We start from the raw sequence: 20,880 nt of genomic DNA on the forward strand, positions 1-20,880 counted from the left end.
GTTCCTTGCCTGCTATGGAACCTGACCACTGGCCTACCTTTGACCACTTCATATGCTTCTAGTCCAGCCTTCTCCCAACCTGGTGCCCTCCAGATGTGTTGGACTACAACTTCTAGTATGACTGGCTGGGGGATGCTGGGAGTTGTAGCCAAATACATCTGGAAGGCTAGAGGAAGGCTGCTCTAGTCCTTCCAGTCTTGATCTGTCTGTGCTGGAAGCAGACCTACAATTGCTGCCTGTATTTGGGTTTGGCTGCGGCCTGGCATCCTCCGTTACAGGTTCCTTTAGAAGTTAAAAGCTTGAAGGAGGGGAGATGCATCTTGAGTCTAACGCACATTCATGAAATTGCATTTGCACGGAGATAAAATACTGCTTCCCTTCCATCTCTACTATAGCCACCTATCCAGATATTGAGTGTTGTTGAATGCGTTTGAGTTGCAACTTTTCTGTTAAAAGTACAGATCCACTGTGGAATTAACAATGCAATCCTATGTGCATTTATTCACATAGTCCTACTGTGTTCAGCAGGCCTTACACCCAGGTAAGCATGCATAGGATTTCAGCCAAAGTATGTTTTAAAATATTCTTAAATTTAAAAATCTAGATTCTTCAGAAGCCAGTGAAGGGCAGGGTACTGCAGAGTCAAAGAATACAGCATACACAGTCTGCTGTGATGGAGAAAAATCTTCAGCAATGTATAATTGTGTTACAAGTGAAGTACACCATCTATTTTAATCTGTGAAATGCTGAAAGTGTGCACGTATGTGTGAGGGCTTTCCCCCAGTTTTTGAATTGTGGCAGGGGAGATTAGGTCAAATCATATTTCAGTGGTATGATTCAATAAAAGTTTTTTTTAAAAAAGATCTGAAGAAAAAAATAAATTTGCAGGAATTCTGTCTCTTACAGAAAAACTAGGGGATGCAGTTACTTTCAGTCAAGGCATGTAGGTGCTCATTTTCACTTTCTTCTCTTAACTGAAGGTGGAACATTGCATTACGTTCTTTCCTAAAGCAGGCAGCCATTTTAAGTTGCAGTTTTGATTCCAACTTACAAAGGGAAGCCCCTCCTCCTTCCACATCCTCCATTGCTCAGACAGGGCTCTCTGCTGCAGCTGCCTAATGTGAGACTGGCAGCCACATGCAAGAGGACTGTTTCCTTTGCCACCCCTCAAGTGTGGAATGACTTGCCCGCTGAAACGTGCCTGCTGGCCTTGTTGAAAGTTTTTAAGCAGGCATTAAAGACGCTATTATTCCGGCAGGCCTTCCTTTTTTAGAACTCTTGTTCCTTTTGCTGACTCTTGTATACTGTTTTAAGCAGTGTTGTTTTAAGCTGTCTTATTGTTGGATTTAAAAAAATATATTTTTAGTTCAAAGTTGTTTGTATATACTGTCCATATCTTTTTATGTAAATGGTTTCTAAACTTTGTATATTGTATTTTAATGTTTTAACTTTTATAAACCGCCCAGAGAGCTTTGGCTATGGGGCGGTATAGAAATGTTGATGATGATGATGTGTAGAGTAATTTACCCTGTATCTTGACATCTCAACCCATTTTGCTGTCCCAGGTCCATATAAATGGCTGCTGCTGCTGGGGACAGGAGGATGGGGTGGGGAGCACAACTCGATGACATGATAACATGTGATTAATTGTTCCTACATGTTTTGGAGAACTTGACATAGATGAATGCTGCTTTTAGCAGCAAGCCCATGTTGCATGTACTGTAATATGTAGTTCCACCCAGAGCTTGAAGCTTGTATGTAAATCATGAGTAGGCAAAGTGGTGCTCACAGGGACCAGTGTGCCCCCAGGCACCTTTCTTGGCGCCCACCGAAGTGCACTCCCCCTCCCACTTTTTTTTAATTAACACATGTTCTTACCAGCAGCTGGTACTGCTTCAAAGCAAAGTGAGGGTCTGCAGACGCTGTCATCATCGTTTCCCATGAATGCTTCTGGGCCACACGAGACATTCTTAGGAAATGAAGATGGTGGTTGGCTGCAGGCTGACACTTTCCTCTTCTGCAACATGCTCAGCCACGAAGAAAAAGAAGGGGGGGGACTCCTGTAAGAGTGAGAGAGAGAAAGGGATAGGGGAAATTAGATGTCAGCGTTGCCCCTAGGTATGTACGAAAGTCACTTTCCTTTTCAAAGGGCGACATTCGCGGTGGGGGGGAGGCGCTCCGTCCCTCCCCCCGAAATCCTCTCCGGCCGGCTCCGCTCCGTGGAGATTCTGCGGAACCGCCAGCCGGGGCCGCCCGCAGCTGGACATCTGGCCGCTGGGCAGCCTGCAGGCACACAAATGGCAGCGGCTGTAGCCGCTGCCATTTGCGTCCCTGTATTTTGCCATGATAGGCTACATAAATATTTATGTAGCCTATCACAGCAAAAGAAAGAAAAAAAACAGCGAACGCAAATGGCAGTGGCTACGGCGGCCGCCATTTGTGTTCCCTTTTTTTTTTTTGCCGTGATAGGTTACGTAAATATTTACGTAGCCTATTACAGCAAAAAAAAAAATAAAGGAACACAAATGGCGGCCACTACGCCATTTGTGCCCCTCTCTTTTGCCATAATAGCCTACGTAAATATTTACGTAGGCTATCACGGCCCCCCCAAAAAGGGAACGCAAATGGCGGCCGCCGTAGCCCTTTTTGCATTCCCTTTTTTTTGCCGTAATAGGCTACGTAAATACATACTCAGCCTATCACGGCTTCCGCAGGGACGCAAATGGTGGCAGCTACGGTGGCTGCCATTTGCGTTCCCTTTTTTTTACGTATATTTTTTACGTATTTACGTAGCCTATCACGGCTATAGTGATGAAGCGAATGGCGGCCGTGGCCACCATTCGCAAGTCAGCATGAACGGCAGCAGGTAGGTGTCCCATTTCGCGCGGCTTTTGCGGGCAGGCAGAGGGGCTTTGTTCCGCCATGGATTTCGGGGGGCCGAATGCACTGGCATTCAGCCTCACCGAGATCCATGGCGGAATTCTCTGACATCCCTAGTTGCCCCTGAGCACAGCGATTGGCAGAGTAGCTTGGAGTCTGAATAGGGATGTACGAAACTCACCTTTTCGCGGATTGATTTGCTGTGGGGGGGGAGGCGCTCTATCCCTCCCCCCGTAATCCTCGACGGGGGGGGAAGCGATCCGGTCCTCTCCCCTGGAATCCTGCCTGGCTGGCTCCACTTCACAGTTCACGGCTGCTGCGGACGCAAATGGCGGCTGCCGTAGCGGCTGCCATTTGCTTCCAGCCAGGCTGCCATGATAGGCTACGTAAGTATTTACGTAGCCTATCACGGCTAACCCCCCCCCCAAAAAAAACCCCAGTGTACGCAAATGGCAGCGGCTACGGCGGCCGCCATTTGCGTTCCCTATTTTTCACCGTTCTAGCCTACGTAAATATTTACGTAGGCTATTACTGCAGAAAAAAGGGGAACACAAATAGCGTAGTGGGCGCTATTTGCTTTCCTTTTTTTCCCACCGTTCTAGCCTACATAAATATTTACATAGGCTAGAACAGCGAAAAATAGGGAACGCAAATGGCGGCCGCTGTAGCGGCTGCCATTTGCATTCGCTGGGTTTTTTTGTTTTTTGGGGGGCGTTAGCCGTGATAGGCTACGTAAATACTTACGTAGCCTATCACAGCTGCAAGGACGGCAATGGCGGCCGCAGCAGCCCAGCCGCGGCCGGCCAGGAGACCAGCCGTTGGAGCCTCCACTGCTGGAGCCGCTGCCACTGCCGCCACCGGAACCACTGCATCCCCCGCATCCGCCCCAGGTAAGTTCCGTCCTGGGGGGATTCCACGGGGGGGCGGGGGGCAGGAGGCCGTTCCACCATGGATTCCGTGGGGCTGGATTCTAAAGAATCCGGCCACACTGGAATCCGTGGCGGAATTCTCGGCCATCCCTAAGTCTGAAGAGGAACTGCAAAACGTAGGGGAGGAAATTTCCTAGGTCTGGACAGAGATGGATAGGCCTACTCCTCAAACTTCAAAGGCACAGCTGGATGGAGAGGGCCTCTCTTCTCCCACCCTGTGAGAGATAGCGAACAGGGAGAAGGGGGGCTGGCAGAGCCTGAATTCTTAGATGCTAGACACAGATGCAGAGACCAGAGAGAAATGGCAGGGGCAGAACTTAGGTGAGATGCCCGATTGGCCCGGACGGAACAGCTGTGCTTAGAGTCCTCACGAGATAGAGGCAATCCCCCCCCCCCCGCCCCTTAAGTTCGGACAGCAAGCTCGCCTGTTCCTCAGATGGTGGGCAACTTTTGTAGATTTCCTTTGAACTCCCTGAAGGTATTTCCTTTGTAGACTGTGGGTCTCTGACAATTAGCATCTGAATGACCCATTGAATTAAGTGGATTAAAAGCCTTGGAATTGAAGTCTGTTGTCTGTGTTTTGATTTGGCTTTTGAAGTTTAACAGCAGGGGCAAAGGGAAACATGACAGCAGTTGGATGGCAGATGTGTGGGGGAGAAAAGGAGTTTGCCTTTAGGTTTCTGTTGACATTGAAAAATTTGGGTTCCAAGGAGCTGTTTAATGTGTTGGGGTTCAACCATCCACCTGTGCCTTGTACTCAGTCATTTGTAGGGATGGCAGAGAATTCCACCACGGATCACAGTGAGGCCGAATGCCACTGCATTCGGCCCCCTGAACTCCGTGGCGGAATGGCCTGCCACCACCCCGCCCGCCTGTGGATCCCCCCCGGGGACGAGACTCACCTGGGACGGATCTTCCGGGGGGCGGCGGCTCTGGTGGCGGTGGCGGCTGGTCTTCTGACCGGCCGCCGCCGCCATTTCCACTCTTGTAAAAAAAAAAAAAAAAAGTCGTGATAGGCTACATAAAGATTTACGTAGCCTATCATGGCTAGGTTAAAAAAAAACACCAAAATGACGTAATAGGCTACGTAAATCTTTACGTAGCCTATCATGGCTGGGTGGGTTTAAAAAAACCCCAAAACCGCGTACGCAAATGGCGGCGGCTATGGCCGCCGCCATTTGCATTCCTTATTTTTGCCTGTCTTAGTCTACGTAAATATTTACGTAGACTATGACAGTGAAAAGAAAGGGGAACGCAAATAGCGTAGTGGGCACTATTTGCATCCCTTTTTGATTCCCTGTTTTAGCCTACGTAAATATTTACGTAGGCTAAAACGGGGAATCAAAAAGGGACGCAAATAGCGCCTGCTACGCTATTTGTGTTCCACTTTCTTTTCGCCGTCATAGTCTACGTAAATATTTACGTAGATTAAGACAGCCAAAAAGAAGGAATGCAAATGGCGGCGTCCGTAGCCGCCGCCATTTGCATAGGCGGGTTTTTTTTTTTTTTTACCCAAAGCCTTCTGCGGCTGGAAATCTGGCTGCGGACGGCTCTGGCCTGGCTGGGCCTGGCCGGCTGCTCCGCAGAGCTGCCGCGGAGCACAGCCGTCCATTTGAGGATTCTGGGGGGAGGAACGGAGCCTCCCCCCCCCCACCATCTACATAATCCACGAACAGGTAAGTCACTTTCGTACATCCCTAGTCATTTGGGCAGGTTACTATTTCTTTGTGATTAGCCACACCTCCCATGGCAGCCATTTTGTGGTGGTGCCCACAACAGTTTCTCTAATTGCCAAATGTGCCCATGGGCCCAAAAAGGTTGCCTACCCATGTTGTAAAAGTAAATGAGTTAAGAACTTGTTTATTCTTAGAATAGGCCCATAAAAGGGAAAAGGATGTAAACTTCGCCAATCTCTCGAGGCATCAATTAATTCATAGTCCATAAAAACTGATTGTGGTTCTAGGAACCCATTCATTAATTGCTTAATGGAAGCCATTAAATGCCAGACAGTGCAAAGCAAACACTGCAATATATTGAGGTATTACAAGCTGTAGAACTCCCTCCCAAGAGAGGTCAGGCTGGCTCCATCACTATTGAGTTTAGGACAGGAAGGAAAAACTGCATTGTTTCACTGGACCATCTTAAAACTGTATTTTTAAATTTTATTTATTTATTTATTTATTCATTCATTCATTTAATTTCATTTTTGTACCACCCAATAGCCGAAGCTCTCTGGGTGGTTTGCAAGGAGAATGTTCTGTTTTTATTCCTTTTTATGTTGTAATTTTATTGGATTTTATTGCATATTGCTTTGAGGGGCTTGGTGGGCAGAAAAGGAATATATTTTTAAATAATAAATAAGAAACAAATACATAAGTATTGTAGCTGAATAGCCTTTGTATCAAAGAAGGTGAAGTGCTATTGACTATTTTCCAGAAATTGGCTGTGCTATCACAAGCACCATTTCAATGCTCCTCCACAGGCATAACAATAATAACGTTTGTGCATTTCTGCAGAAATATTGATAGAATCTAAAATATGTTCACATTGGCTTTTCATGCAATCTGCTTATGCCTTGTGCTGCCTACTAGAGGTGTTTACTGACTTCAAGATTTGACTCAGACTCTGATTCGGTGCTTTGGAAAACAGCCCGCTTTGGAGGCCATCTGCTTTGACTCAGTACCAAACTCATCCCCATCCACTCTCTGGTAAGCTTTGGAGGGGGCACCAGGGAGCTGCCTGCTGGGGGGTGGGGGCTGCCCATCAAACCTGATGCTAGCCTTGCTTCTGCGTAAACGTACATAGGATTGTGTTATAAAGCACATTTACATCCAATTGAGTTCAAAGAGAGAATTAGCATGTGCTTAAGTCTTTCCTACTGAAATCAATGAGACATAATATACTTTACTTTGGCTGGGTTGTGTTCACAGTCTGTATTTGCCAGGTTTCTAACTCTTTCATCCTTTCCTTTCCTTGAAAGACATCAAGCAAGAAAGGTTTTGGTTGTCACTCATGATACAAATGAAGCCATTGTAAAGAGAAACTCAAAACCACTGGAAGCCACGGATTTCAATTTTAGCAACAGACCTGGTGATGCTAATTTTGACTGATGATTGCTATGTTTTTCAGTAAATAGTGAACACAAAATGTTGGAAGCCAACACACACTCAGAGACAGAGAGAAAGAGAGGAGATGCCAGTGGGTTAAAGGATGACAAGTGCTTGTCAGGTGAGTTAGGGAAGTTCATATTTTTTTTAAGCTCTCTCTTAAATCAAATATTGCAAGTTTATTTTTGAATTATACAAAAACATTTTTAAAAGCATCAAGGCAAGGAAAAGGGTGATGTCCTCAAAGACATAGTCTGGAGAAATATTTCTGCAAGCCTCTCATCACAGTATCTGTATTTATCATAATATCTAAACCACATTCCAAGTCAGACACCTATAAATGGTGGCCTATTTAAGTGACAACATTTACTCCCTTCCCACACATTCTGGTGAGCTACCAGTAGAGATCACATTTCAGTGATGGAAATATAAGCCCAGCAAATTGCATATTAAAGCATCACAGAACTGGGGAAATAATGTACAAACTGAAAGCTGAAAAACAAACTTGTGGAGAGTGTTTGAGGTGGGGGAGGATCCGAGGAAGGGTGCTCCCACTATAGCTCCTCTCAAAGTTGGCAGAACTTGCCTACCCCTGCTAAAAGCTTGTTGAACTCTGTTCACCCATCTAAACATGCGTGGTAATGTTTTCATGGAAATCCATGAAGCTGTGCAATAAATTTAACACCAGGAGTGAAAGCATCCTTCTCCATGTCATGACCCTGACTCCAAGCAGCTACATGTTGTTGTTCAGTCGTTAAGTTGTGTCTGACTCTTCATGACCCCATGGACCATAGCACGCCAGGCCTTCCTGTCCTCCACTCTCTCCCGGAGTGTGCTCAAGTCCATATTCATTGCATCGGTGATGCTATCTAGCCATCTCATCCTCTGCCATCCCCTTCTCCTTTTGCCTTCAGTCTTTCCCAGCATCAGGGTCTTTTCCAGGGAGTTTTCTCTTCGCATTAGGTGGCCAAAATATTTCAGCTTCAGTATCTGTCCTTCCAATGAGCACTCAGGGTTGATTTCCTTCAGGATTGACTGATTTGACCTCCTTGCAGTCCAGGGGACTCGCAAGAGTCTTCTCCAGCACCACAGTTCGAAAGCATCGATTCTTCGGCGCTCAGCCTTCCTTATAGTCCAGCTCTCACAGCCATACATTGCTACTGGGAAAACCATAGCTTTGATTAGACGGACCTTTGTCGGCAAGGTGATGTCTCTGCTTCTTACTATGCTGTCTAGGTTTGCCATAGCTTACCTCCCAAGGAGCAAGCGTCTTTTAATTTCATGGCTACAGTCACCGTCTGTGGTGATCTTGGAGCCCAAGAAAATAAAATCTGTCACTGCTTCCATTTCTTCCCCTTCTATATGCCAGGAAGTGATGGGGCCAGATGCCATGATCTTCGTTTTTTTAATGTTGAGTTTCAGACCAGCTTTTGCACTCTCCACTTTCACCTTCAACAAGAGGCTCTTTAGACCCTCTTTGCTTTCTGCCATTAGGGTGGTATCATCTGCGTATCTGAGGTTGTGGATAATAGGGATGGGCGAAAGTCCCTTACCTGTCCTCGAAGATTGCTTCGCGGTGGGGGGGGAGGCGCTTCGCTTCTCCCCCTGAAGTTCATGTGAGGGGGGGGAGGCGCCCCGCCTCTCCCGGCCGAAATTCAGGCAGGGGGGGAGGCGCCCCATCCCTCGCCGGCGAAATTCAGGCCGGGTAGAAGCGCCCCTTCTACCTGGCCATGAAAAAAAAAGTAAAAAAAAAAACCACACCCCCATGATAGGCTACGTAGCGATTTACGTAGCCTATCATGGCTAGATCTCCAAAGTCAGCCGTGATAGGCTACGTAAATCGTCACGTAGCTTATCACGGGTGACTTTGGAAAAAAAAAAAAGCACGTACACAAATGGCGGCCCCATAGGGCGCCGCCACTTGCGTTCCTTATTTGGTCCCTGTAGTCTACGTAAAAATTTACGTAAAGATTTACGTAAAGACGTAGACTACGTCGAAAATAAAGGCAACGCTATTTGCGTTGCCCTTATTTTCGCCGTAGTCTACGTAAATCTTTACGTAGACTACAGGGACCAAATAAGGAACGCAAATGGCGGTGCCCCATGGGGGCCGCCATTTGCGTATGCGCTTTTTTTTTTTTCGCAAAGTCACCCATGATAGGCTACATAACGATTAATGTAGCCTATCACGGCTGACTTTGGAGATCTAGCCGTGATAGGCTACGTTAATCGTTACGTAGCCTATCACGGGTTTTTTTTTTTTTTTTACTTCACTTGTAATGGCGGCGGTGGCAGCCGGTTGAAAGCCCGGCTGCTGCCCCCGCCCCTGACGAAAACCCACCGAACCGCCGCTGGGACCCGCTGCCGGGAGGGACATTCGTCAAAGGTAAGTCCCATCCCGGGGGGGGGTGGGGGGCGGAGAATTTCACCGCCGATTTCGGGGGGCCGAATGCGTTGGCACTCGGCCCCCTGAAGTTTCGGGGAGAAATTCTCCCCCATCCCTAGTTGATAATTCCCCCAGCAGTCTTAATTCCGACCTGTGATTCATCCAACCTGGCGTTTCTCATGATGTACTCTGCATATAAGTTAAATAAGCAGGGCGGCAATATACAGCCTTGTCGTACTCCTTCCCCAATTTTGAACCAATCGGTTGTTCCATGTCCGGTTCTTACTGTTGCTTCTTGACCCTCTTACAGGTTTCTCAGGAGACAGGTAAGGTGGTCTGGTACTTCCATGTCTTTAAGAATTTGCCACAGTTTGTTGTGATCCACACAATCAAAGGCTTTAGCATAGTCAATTAAGCAGAAATAGACGTTTTTCTGGATTCTCTTGCTTTCCCCATGATCCAGCGAATGTTGGCGATTTGATCTCTAGTTCCTCTGCCTCTTCGAAACCCAGCTTGTACCTTGGTAGTTCTTGGTTGACATACTGCTGAAGCCTAGCTTGTAGGATTTTGAGCATAACCTTGCTGGCATGTGAAATGAGCACAACTGTACGGTAGTTTGAACACTCTTTGGCATTGCCCTTCTTTGGAATTGGAATGCAAACTGAACTTTTCCAGTCTAGTGGCCACTGTTGAGTGTTCCAAATCTGTTGGCATATTGAGTGCAGCACTTTAACAGCATCATCTTTTAGGATTTTAAATAGCTCAGCTGGAATACCATCATCTCCACTAGCTTTGTTGCTAGTAATGCTTCCTAAGGCCCACTTGACTTCACTCTCTAGGATGTCCAGCTCAAGTTCAGTGACCACACTATCATGACTTTCAGGGACATTAAGATCTTTCCTGTATAGTTCTTCTGTGTATTCTTTCCACCTCTTCTTAATCTCATCTGCTTCTGTTAGGTCCCTGCCTTCTTTGTCCTTTATCATGTCCGTCTTTGCACAAAACGTTCCCTTGAGATCTCTGATTTTCTTGAAAAGTTCTCTAGTCTTTCCCATTCTATTGTTTTCCTCGATTTCTTTGCATTGTTCATTTAAGAAGGCCTTCTTGTCTCTCCTTGCTATTCTCTGGAACTCTGCATTCAGTTGGATATATCTTCCCCTTTCTCCCTTGCTTTTTGCTTCCCTTCTTTCCTCAGCTACTTGTAAAGCCTCCTCGGACAGCCACTTTGCTTTCTTGCATTTCTTTTTCTTTGGGATGGATGTAGTTGCTGCCTCCTGAGCAACGTTACGGACCTCCGTCCATAGTTCCTCAGGCACTCTGTCTACCAGGTCTAATCCCTGAAATCTATTCCTCACCTCCACTGTATATTCATAAGGGATATGATTTAAGTCATACCTGAATGGTTTGGTGGTTTTCCCTACGTTCTTCAATTGAAGCTGAAATTTTGCAACAAGCAGCTCATGATCTGAGCCACAGTCAGCTCCAGGTCTTGTTTTGACTGACTGTATAGAGCTTCTCCATCTTTGGCTGCAAAGTACATAATCAATGTGATTTCGATATTGACCATCTGGTGATGTCCATGTATAGAGTCGACTCTTGTGCTGTTGGAAAAGAGTGTTTCCTATGATCAGCGTGTTCTCTTGGCAAAACTCTATTAGCCTTTGTCCTGCTTCATTTTGTACACCAAGGCCATGCTTGCCTATTATCCCGGTGATTTCTTGACTTCCTGCTTTAGCATTCCAATCCCCTATGATGAAAAGGACATCTTTTTTTGGTGTTAGTTCTAGAAGGTGTTGGTAGGTCTTCATAGAACCAATCAACCTCAGCTTCTTCGGCCTCAGCGGTTGGAGCATAGACTTGAATTACTGTGATGTTGAATGGTTTGCCTTGGATTCGTACTGAGATCATTCTATCGTTTTTGAGATTGTACCCCAGTACTGTTTTTCCCACCCTTTTATTGACTACGAGTGCTACTCCATTGCTTCTAAGGGATTCTTGTCCACAGTGGTAGATATAATGGTCACCTGAATTAAATTTGCCCATGCTTGTCCATTTTAGTTCACTGATTCCCAAGATGTCGATGTTCAGTCTTGCCATCTCATGTTTGACCACCTCCAGCTTACCTTGATTCATTGATCTGACATTCCAGGTTCCTAAACAATATTGTTCTTTACAGCATCGGACTTTCTTTTCACCACCAGACACATCCACAGCTGAGTGTCCTTTCGGCTTTGGCCCAGCCGCTTCACTCTTTCTGGCGCTACTTGGAAATACCCTCTGCTCTTCCCCAGTAGTATATTGGACACCTTCCGACCTGAGGGGCTCATCTTCCGGCGTCATCTCTTTTAGCCTTGTGATACGTTCCATGGGGTTTTCTTGGCAGGAATACTGGAGTGGGTTGCCATTTCCTTCTCCAGTGGACCACATTTTGTCAGAACTCTCCGCCATGACCTGTCCGTCTTGGGTGGCCCTGCACAGCATAGCTTATGGCTTCACTGAGTTACGTAAGCCCCTTCGCCACAACAAGGCAGTGATCCATGAAGGGGAAGCAGCTACAGGGACACTAACAAAGAGAGCAATTAGCCAGCTGAGTCAGGAGGGCCAGAGGTGCATTAGGCCAGGGTCCTGACACTAAGTCTGGACCCCCAAATCAGGATCTCCTTGAGCCAGAGCCTTCCAAGCCAGGATAAGAATTTACCAAAATCCTCAAAGTTCTCCACATTGTACAAAAAGAACTTGATATGTAAAAAAAAATCAAATGTGGGGAAAACCGAAACTGACCAATTTTCCCATCAAGGCCCAGGGCTTCGAGTGCTTTGCTCTTAAAAGCCTGGGTTTGAATCCCTGTTGATTCAAACATGTTAGTGCTGAGTTAGGGTTGCCTCCTCCTTTTCTGACAGGCTTCATCTTTAACAGCCATATGGCAGGCAGGTACAACATAGTCCTCTCCAAGCTGAGAATAGCTGTATCAGTTGAATTTGGCTGGTGCCGATGGGTGATAGTTTTGTTTCAGTTTGCTTCTCATAAGAATTTACTCAAAGTTCTTCATATTTGGGAGAGAAAGAACTTGATTTTAAAAAAACTGAAATGTGGGAGAAAGCAAAACTGACAGATTCGTCTATCAGTCAGAACTTTAAGTTACTCCCCAAAGTACTTGCAAAATAGCACCACCTACTGTTTCCTAGTATATGTTAATGTAATTGTGAAGATACATGAAAAAAGCTGAGAGGTTTGATCTATTATTTCTCAACCCTGTTCAATTACATTGCGAAACAAAAGTGGGCTCAATTTAAAGTGCTGCCTTTAAATCCTTAAACAGTTTAGGACCTTGTAATTTGAAGGATCACCTGCACCTGTATGAGCCCATCCATGACTTGGGGATCAGTGTCAGAGGCCTTGTTCTCTGGCCTGCCATCAAACGACGTTAGATTGATGGGTACCAAGAGTAGGGCCTTCTCAGCAGTGGCCCCGTATTTCTGCTCCCCGTAACATTTGTGTAGCTCTATCATTATTAGCTTTGTTTTTAAAAAAAAATTATATAAAAACTTTATTTCAACCTACATTTGATTAATTGCTCTCCCTAGGATTAATTTGTACAGTTCATTTTATGAATTGGATGCATTTTTATTACTGAGGATTTTATATATTACAATAGGAATATAGGAAGCTGCCTTATACAGACTCAGACCATTGCTCCATCTAGCCCAGTATCATCAACACTGAGTGGCAGTAGCTCTCCAGGATTTCAGGCCGGAGCTTTTCCAGCCCTACCTGGACATGCCAGAGATTGAATCTGGGGCCTTCTACATACAAAGCATGCGCTCTATGGCCCTTTATGTTTTATTTGAAAATTGTACACCATGTGAAGACTTTGATGTCCTGAAAAGCGGTTTAAGAAACCTTTTAAAGAAATAATAAACATGTAACATTACACCTGCCCTGCTCTATATCACACTATTCATTGTTGAAGCTTCTGTCACTGGTTCCATTGTCACCTCCCACATCCATGACTGTGAAGATGCTGCTGGCAGTCTCTGCATTCCCAGACAGCCTTACAGGAGGCTGACTCTGCAGGACCCAATGAGTCGTGTTAATGCCAGATCTCATGGTTCTATCCTGGAATTTAGCTGGGATAGAATCTGTGGGCATCTGCCTCTGCATAGATGGTGCTGGAAGTGGGACAAGAATGGGCAAATGCCAACCCTAAAATTGCCTACCGATCCCCACTGTCTGAAGAGGATAATACCACATGTGTAGCAAGAGAGAGAAATGCTCTCTGCTGTAGCTCATGTGCTCTACAGGGGTATGTGGATGTGATTATTCCAGCATTAGAAAGCGCATGCGAGGAAGCCAGGTAAAGAGCAGGAGGGAGTGCATATCTCAAGCAAAGGTCTCTCTGTCTCCACTGAAGAGTGCCAATGGACTTAGGTTCCAAGGTTCAAGAGCTGGGGAGCTCCCATTTTCCCTTCCTCACATTTCTAGCCCATCGTATCCAGGTTCCTCTTCCTTTCATCCATGGGTGCAGGTGGGGCATTGAGGAAAGAGCATTATGTATGCCCCTTTTTCCTTCACAACACTCCCCCACTCCTTCTTCTGAGATCAGAATAGATTCAGAGATATACCGTCACAGCAGAGGGGAGTAAGAAGGCAACGTTTGTGTAGTTTGCTCTGGCAACATTAAGAAGCGTTCTGAGTAGGTAGGAATGGCACTTTGGTTATAGTCTGATTCTGTGTGCCTTTAACCCTGAATTCATTGGGGCTTATACCACAGATCTGTGCACAGAATCATGACATTCACTTATCTTGTACACTCTCTGGGAGAAAAAAGGAGCAGAAGCCACTGCTGCTCCACCCCTCCAATCAATCTGTCCAGGGGCGTCTCTACACCTCCAGTTTATTGCACATTCATGATTGGCCTCTCACTTAATTGTGTGGGTCCATTACATGTTGTTGTCATCGTCTAGTCATTATCCCACCATTTCCACCAACCTATCCCGTGTTTTCCTTAAATGGAAAAAATGTGGTATTTTTCCAAATATGCGCAAATGGAGTGCCATGACCTCCCTGTGTATTTCTTCCCTAGAGCGAATGAACCGCTGTGTGTTGGCGGCTGTGGGAGGTTGTTTTGGGTTGTTGGGGGTGTGGTCACGATGGCAAAGAGAATGGGCTGTGGGGCGTGTCACCTTCCCATACCTGCACCACTTTGGGTCCTTGTGATTTTCGGCCTGCAGCGTTCTGAACAAGGCCGCAGGTAGCAAAGCGGCAGGTCGACAAGGTGGCAGAGCAGCAGGTCAGCAGAGCGGTGTGCCCCCCTGCTGTGCATTCCCAGCAAGTAAACAGCAGATATGGTCAGAAACACTGAATGGGAGAGGGGGAGGGAGGTGGGTGGGGGGACTGTCTGCGTGTCAATCCCCATCCACCAGTAACGTGCAAGGCGAGGGAAAGGGGCAGGAACCAAGGAGGAGCTGTCGCCACACCCCAAGCACATGTAATGCTTTTTTTAGGGAAAGGTGGAGATGCCTCTGAGCGGGATCACCGCCCCCATGAGAAGGAAAGATAACATGACGGGGACAGCCAGCTAAAGAGAACGGCCCAGTCCTGCAATGATACTGGATGGGGAAAGAACTGGCATTGATGTGGAATTCTGCGCCTGTGTGATGGAGCCCCAGGTCTTGGAGGATGCAGCTGCCTTTTCAAACACATTTGTCATTTGCCCTGGCAGTAGCAAATGACGAATGGCTTCTTTGTAAAGATAGCCGCAACAGCTGAGCGTTGCACGATTGGATGAGAGGGCACGGCAGTGGCTTCTGTGCCTTTTTCCTCCTGGGCACGATGAGGGCAAGGCATCAGTGAAAGTCCGTGACTAAGGCTTGCGATCCTGTGCAGTTACATGAGAGTAACTCAATGAAACTTACCTCTGCCTAAACTGGAATGCAGTTAGATTATGTGCGTCTTTGTTTGTGTTGGAGAGGGAAGAGGATGTACCAGCTAAACCTCTGACTTCAGGCCTCTAATATGAATTGTTGTTAACATTAGTAGGGGTGTGCAGGTATGAGTTCTCTGGAGATAAGTATTTTTTTACTACAGGGTAAAGCGTTTGAATTAAGGTGATGTTGGCTGGGGGAGGGGAAGTTGTTTCTTTTGTACATATAGAAGGCATTTAAGCACTTACCTACTAATGATACTTACCACTGACACCTCCAATGTTCCTTCTTACGTGATAGTTGGAGACAACAACCTAGGAGATGAATGAGAAATGGAGCAATAGGACAAAATTTGAAATTCCACATTCAAAACAACAATTTACACCAACCAGCAAGAGACACAATTCAAGCTATTAAGCACTACCCTCCCCCATCAAATTGCATAGGATTTATGCACAAAACAACTCAAAATTACTGGAGAAAATGTGGCCAACTAGGCACCTATGCTGTTCCTAGGAACACCCAGTGGCAAAAACATCCCCCCTAACACACCCATATTAGGACATGATAGTCTCTAACTTTGGAGCAATCTTAAAATGTGCTATAGACACAGATCATACATTGATCTTTCTGAAGCTCATAAAAAGGGATCATCAACTCTATCTACACAAAGGGCACTCCTACACCAGCCTAAAATCCTGCATTTAAAATGGGGCTTTCCGCTTCCGTTTTAAATGCAGGATCACCACTGACTCCCTTTACAAGCGCTTCCTTCCCCCACCCCTTCTCCCCATATCCAAGTCTTCCGTGATCTTTCATTGATCCCGCTCCTCTTCTTGCTGCTTTTCCTCTTTTCACGGAGGAAACTGAAGCGGAACACAACAGGGTAATTTGATAGCTCATTATCTGTGATCTATTTAAAAATGGAACAAAGGGCATTTAGTGCAGGGGGGTCATGGCAGAGTCACGGTGTCATGTAAAATGCCCGAAAACTTCTGTGAAGGAGCAATCTCAATCCCAGGATAAAAGCCCAGTGTGATGAAGCCCAAAGACTTCCTGTTCTGTCTGCTATTGGCAGCCAACATCACATGGCTGACTAGGTGGAAGAATGACACATAATACACACCCTGCATAAAGTGACTGGAGGAACAACATTTGGGAAATTATGATGGTTCATAATCTGACTTTCCAGGTATGAGCTACTAAAAGTTATCCACGAAGAACTTTTGGTGAGCCTTATTTAGAACTGACAAGTAGTTTGGTGACTTCTGTAAGAATATGTATAACAGCAACATGGAAATTACTGCAACCGCTACCTATGCCCACTTGGTTTTAACAAAATGTAACAAATACAGATGAGCTTAATGAAGTTGTTGTTGTTCAGTCGTTCAGTCGTGTCCGACTCTTCGCGACCCCATGGACCACAGCACGCCAGGCCTTCCTGTCCTCTGCTGTCTCCCGGAGTGTGCTCAAATTCTTATTCATTGCATCAGTGATGCTATCTAGCCATCTCATTGATATTCAATCCTGCCATCTCATGTTTGACCACCTCCAGCTTACCTCGATTCATTGATCTTACATTCCAGGTTCCTAAACAATATTGTTCTTTACAGCATCGGATTTTCTTTTCACCACCAGACACATCCACAGCTGAGTGTCCTTTCGGCTTAGGCCCAGCCGCTTCACTCTTTCTGGCACTACTTGGAAATTCTCTCTGCTCTTCCCCAGTAGTATATTGGACACCTTCCGACCTGAGGGGCTCATCTTCCGGCATCATCTCTTTTAGCCTTGTGATACGTTCCATGGGGTTTTCTTGGCAAGGATACTGGAGTGGGTTGCCATTTCCTTCTCCAGTGGACCACATTTTGTCAGAACTCTCCACTATGACCTGCCTATCTTGGGTGGCCCTGCACAGCACAGCTTATGGCTGCACTGAGTTACGCAAGCCCCTTCGCCACAAGAAGGCAGTGATCCATGAAGGGGCTTAATGAAGAGGTTCACATACATATGGATTTTATTCATTTCCTGTTAGAATATAACTTTGTATGACAAATGTTCAGCTATATATTTTAGTCTCACATCTGTCATATTTGTATGTTTTTCACAATAAAAAAGTAAAAAGCACCACAGAAAACACCCTCTCTCTGGTCACCACATGCATAATCTCAGAAGGCAGGGACAACTGGAGCAGGGCCTCAGAAGATGATCTTAAATAATAGCAGTTTCATGTGGGACCACATGGTGCTTCAGATAGCCCGGTGCCAGGCCTTTTAGAACTTCAGTGTCCATTTTAAAGCACCATCCATTCATCAATCAAAAAGAAAATCTATATATAGTGCTTTTAAGATGAATGTTACACACATTAACTTAGTGATCTTTTAAAAGTCTTGTAAGACAGATCAAGGCAATCATCCCCCTATTACAGGTGGTGGGCTTAAAGGAGTCAAATAATATGTATGTATGTATGTATGTATGTATTTATTTCCTGCATCTCTGTCTGCAAAACAATCACTCTAAGGCTGCAGTCCTATGCATACGTACGTGGGAGTAAGTCCCACTGAAAGTAGGGGATAGTTCTGAGTAGACATGTATAGGATTATACTGCACTTGTTGCAATACAAAATCAAAACAATAAATCAATATCAAAAATGGTATTGATTTTGTATTAGAAAGTATCTCCTTGGTATCTACAGTGGTGCTCTTCTTTTTGGCAGAGCATATATGCCATTAGCTATTGCATATTAGGCATAAAATTTAAAAATGCAGCTTCTTCCAGCAGAGATAAACGGAGGTGCACTCAACTAGTAGGCAAAGCACTTCTCTTTATTTTTCTGCCATGTACCTGTTAAATGCTGGATCCTTGACGTTGACCCCAAGCAGCTTGCTTCTAAATAAATGTTTACTATCAAAGTCCAGTAATGTGAAATATAGGCTTCTTTGTGTTTGGGAGAACTGTAACATGTGAGACACAGCACTATCTTGCTCCTTCATTGCCAATTGTGTCCCCCCGCCCCCTCCCCTGCCGAAAATGTCTTTGACTAGTGTTGTGTTCACAGTTACTCTGGAACTGATGCAGAGCCAAATCCATTTCTGAGGGTGTTGACAACGCCACTAAGATGAAAAGGGGCAACCAAAAATTCAGGGGCAGATTCTTCAAGACACATGGATGGTACAATCCACATACATATATCGAGATATCACTAGATCTGTCTTGGAAGAGGCAGGCTAGATGAGAACACTTCTTGAGGATCTATTGTACCACAATGGAGTGGAGCACTAGCTTTGGCATCCAGCGCCGCCTCCAGGTTTTTCAGGGTCCTCAATGGGCCCCCTCCCTCAGTGAGACTAACATCTCACTGCCATGGTCACCAGCAGCTATGGCTCCTCCTCCTCTTTCTCATCATTGCTACCACTTGCTTGCCTGACAGGCAGAGAGCCAGTGAGTGAGTAGTAGTGGCAGTTTACTGCTCCTCCTTCTCACCACCACCATTTATCTGGGCCACAGCAAGAGGCAGGTGACCAAGAGCTTGCAGTGTTGAAGAGGAGGTCCAGGGGGTTCTCATCAGTAGGCCCCTGCTGGGGTGTGGGTTCTCAGCAGGTGCCCAACCATGCCTATTCTCGACACCAGCCCTGCTAGCACCTACCAGAAAAGGGAGGGGGAAATACCAGGCAGAGTACAATGGATCCTTCAGACAGCAAGAATGTAGAGATCAGACACCTGTCACATATCAGCGTGAAATATATAATTTGCCACCAGGTTGGAGAAGCTCCTAGTCTTTCTTTACCCACATTGTTAATAGTACTGAATGATAGACCCCCTGCAAAGATTTGACTTACCGCTGGGAACTTGAAGGCTGAACCTCCTTTGCTAAATACATCAATTGTTGCAGCTGAATAAACGTTGTCTGAGTTCATCAAACTGAACTCAACTTGATATAATGCTGAGTTCCATTGTATTGTGTATCTGTCAGATTCTGCTGTGGAGAGACCACCTCCTGTGTCAACGGAGACTGGAGAGTTATTTATCAGAGGGATGATCCTTCCTTACATCTCCATGGGGAAAATGGTGACTATAAATAGCCAAAGAGTTAATTAGTGAAGGACCCCCTCCAAGCTCTGTGTTTGTCTTTGTCTCCACATAAGGCTCTGAAAGGTTCTGTATGTTTATTTGAGGCCCCCTACATCCGTCAAGAGTGATTAGTTTGGAGAGGAAAGCCCAAGAGCTAGATGACAAGATTGGTCCTTGTGAAGTTCAAGGCTACTTATACCTATGGAAATTATTCAGAAAAATCCTAAAATTTTAAAAGTATGCTGAGGAAGAATTTCTGCTCTGCTATTCAGAAACTGTGTGCAGGATACTCTCCAATATTTCAGAGGTGTTTATAATACTCTAATTCTCACACATGCAGAGTTCATGAATACTGTGTAAAGCAGGTAGCCAAAGGTCTTCAGCAATATGTAATGATGCAATAACCATTTCAATGTATTTGTTCTTTACTTTTACAGTTGTTATTCTCTTGGCTGTCTATGGTTTTCTTATTTTTAAAAACCCAAGAAGGTTTAATTCCCAATGAATGATTGTAGAATAGCTGCAGCTCCAACCCATTCGACAACATTTACTATCTGGATAGGCAGTTACCAGGAGGCAGGAAATAGAAAAGAAATTATTGTATACTTGTGTACGCTAAAAACATGTTTTTCTAAAAGTATCTTCCAAAATTCCCCTACAGGGGAAAAGGGGGACTGTCCCTGATAAATAATAATTGTGTGTTGGGTTATATATATTCCGGACTGGATGAGGAGTACAGTGAAACAACTGAAATGATGTCACTAATGCTTTTAAAAAGACAAAAATAAAGGGGAAGGGAAAGAGAGGCTGGGATGACTCCAAAGGATAGTGAGGGGTAGCTGGCACCGCTGATATATTTCCTACAATCCTATTCACTCCCCAAATGTATAGTATATTAAGCGATTAATGGACTAAATCCTTGCTCCCCTAATAATGGTCCCCCAAACTTGTTATTTTGGAGTCATACCTGATAGGGGAAAATGCTGCATTATGCTGTGGCAGTAATGCTCTCCTGGGCTATAATCGAGGAACGTATTTTAACAGTGTTCTCATCTCTTTTGCTTTCAGTGAGCTTTAGCAGGGCACCTGGGGGCTTGTACGCCATGCATTACCCTTCACTTCCCCGGAAACAATATTCAAGATGCATAATCTTTCCTTAGGAAAGGAATGGGATGGTTGTGTACACAAAAGCAGTTTACTTGATTCTTTTCTGTTTTGTCTTCCTGAAACACTTCCCTGTGCCCATACAATTCCAAAGAATTAAAAATCTCGAAGGCAACTGCTCTCTAGGTTATATAAAATACAGGAAACAGCTCTTGCTAGGGAAAAGTGTTTATTGTGGTCTAAGTTTACCTCCACTTGCACCTCTAGAACAATGGGTTGCTGTTGTTGTTGTTGTTGTTGTTGTTTTAAAGCATCAATCCCCTAACCTGGCCCTGTAATAATAACTGTAGTTGTGCTTGCAAAACCCACGGCCACAGGTTACAGAGAAAAGGTCTGATTTTTTCAAACATGTGCTGCCACTCTGTGGAAATCAGCATGCATGTGCACATTATACTGTCCAAAGGCCCTTACAACTTTTGTT

The 20,880-nt window shown here is 45.3% G+C and overlaps 1 long non-coding RNA gene across 1 annotated transcript; it reads left to right on the forward strand.

The window, feature by feature from the left end:
• Positions 1-335: 335 nt before the first annotated feature.
• On the forward strand, positions 336-20,572 carry LOC146348795 (uncharacterized). The gene is made up of 3 exons (XR_014790714.1): positions 336-541; positions 6,939-7,037; positions 19,198-20,572. It is a non-coding gene; the product is annotated as an uncharacterized LOC146348795 (long non-coding RNA).
• Positions 20,573-20,880: the final 308 nt, after the last annotated feature.

Source organism: Heloderma suspectum, chromosome 4 (assembly GCF_057233095.1).
Source record: "Heloderma suspectum isolate Gila_16-S chromosome 4, 16-S_ref, whole genome shotgun sequence".
In the NCBI taxonomy this organism is placed as follows: domain Eukaryota; kingdom Metazoa; phylum Chordata; class Lepidosauria; order Squamata; family Helodermatidae; genus Heloderma; species Heloderma suspectum.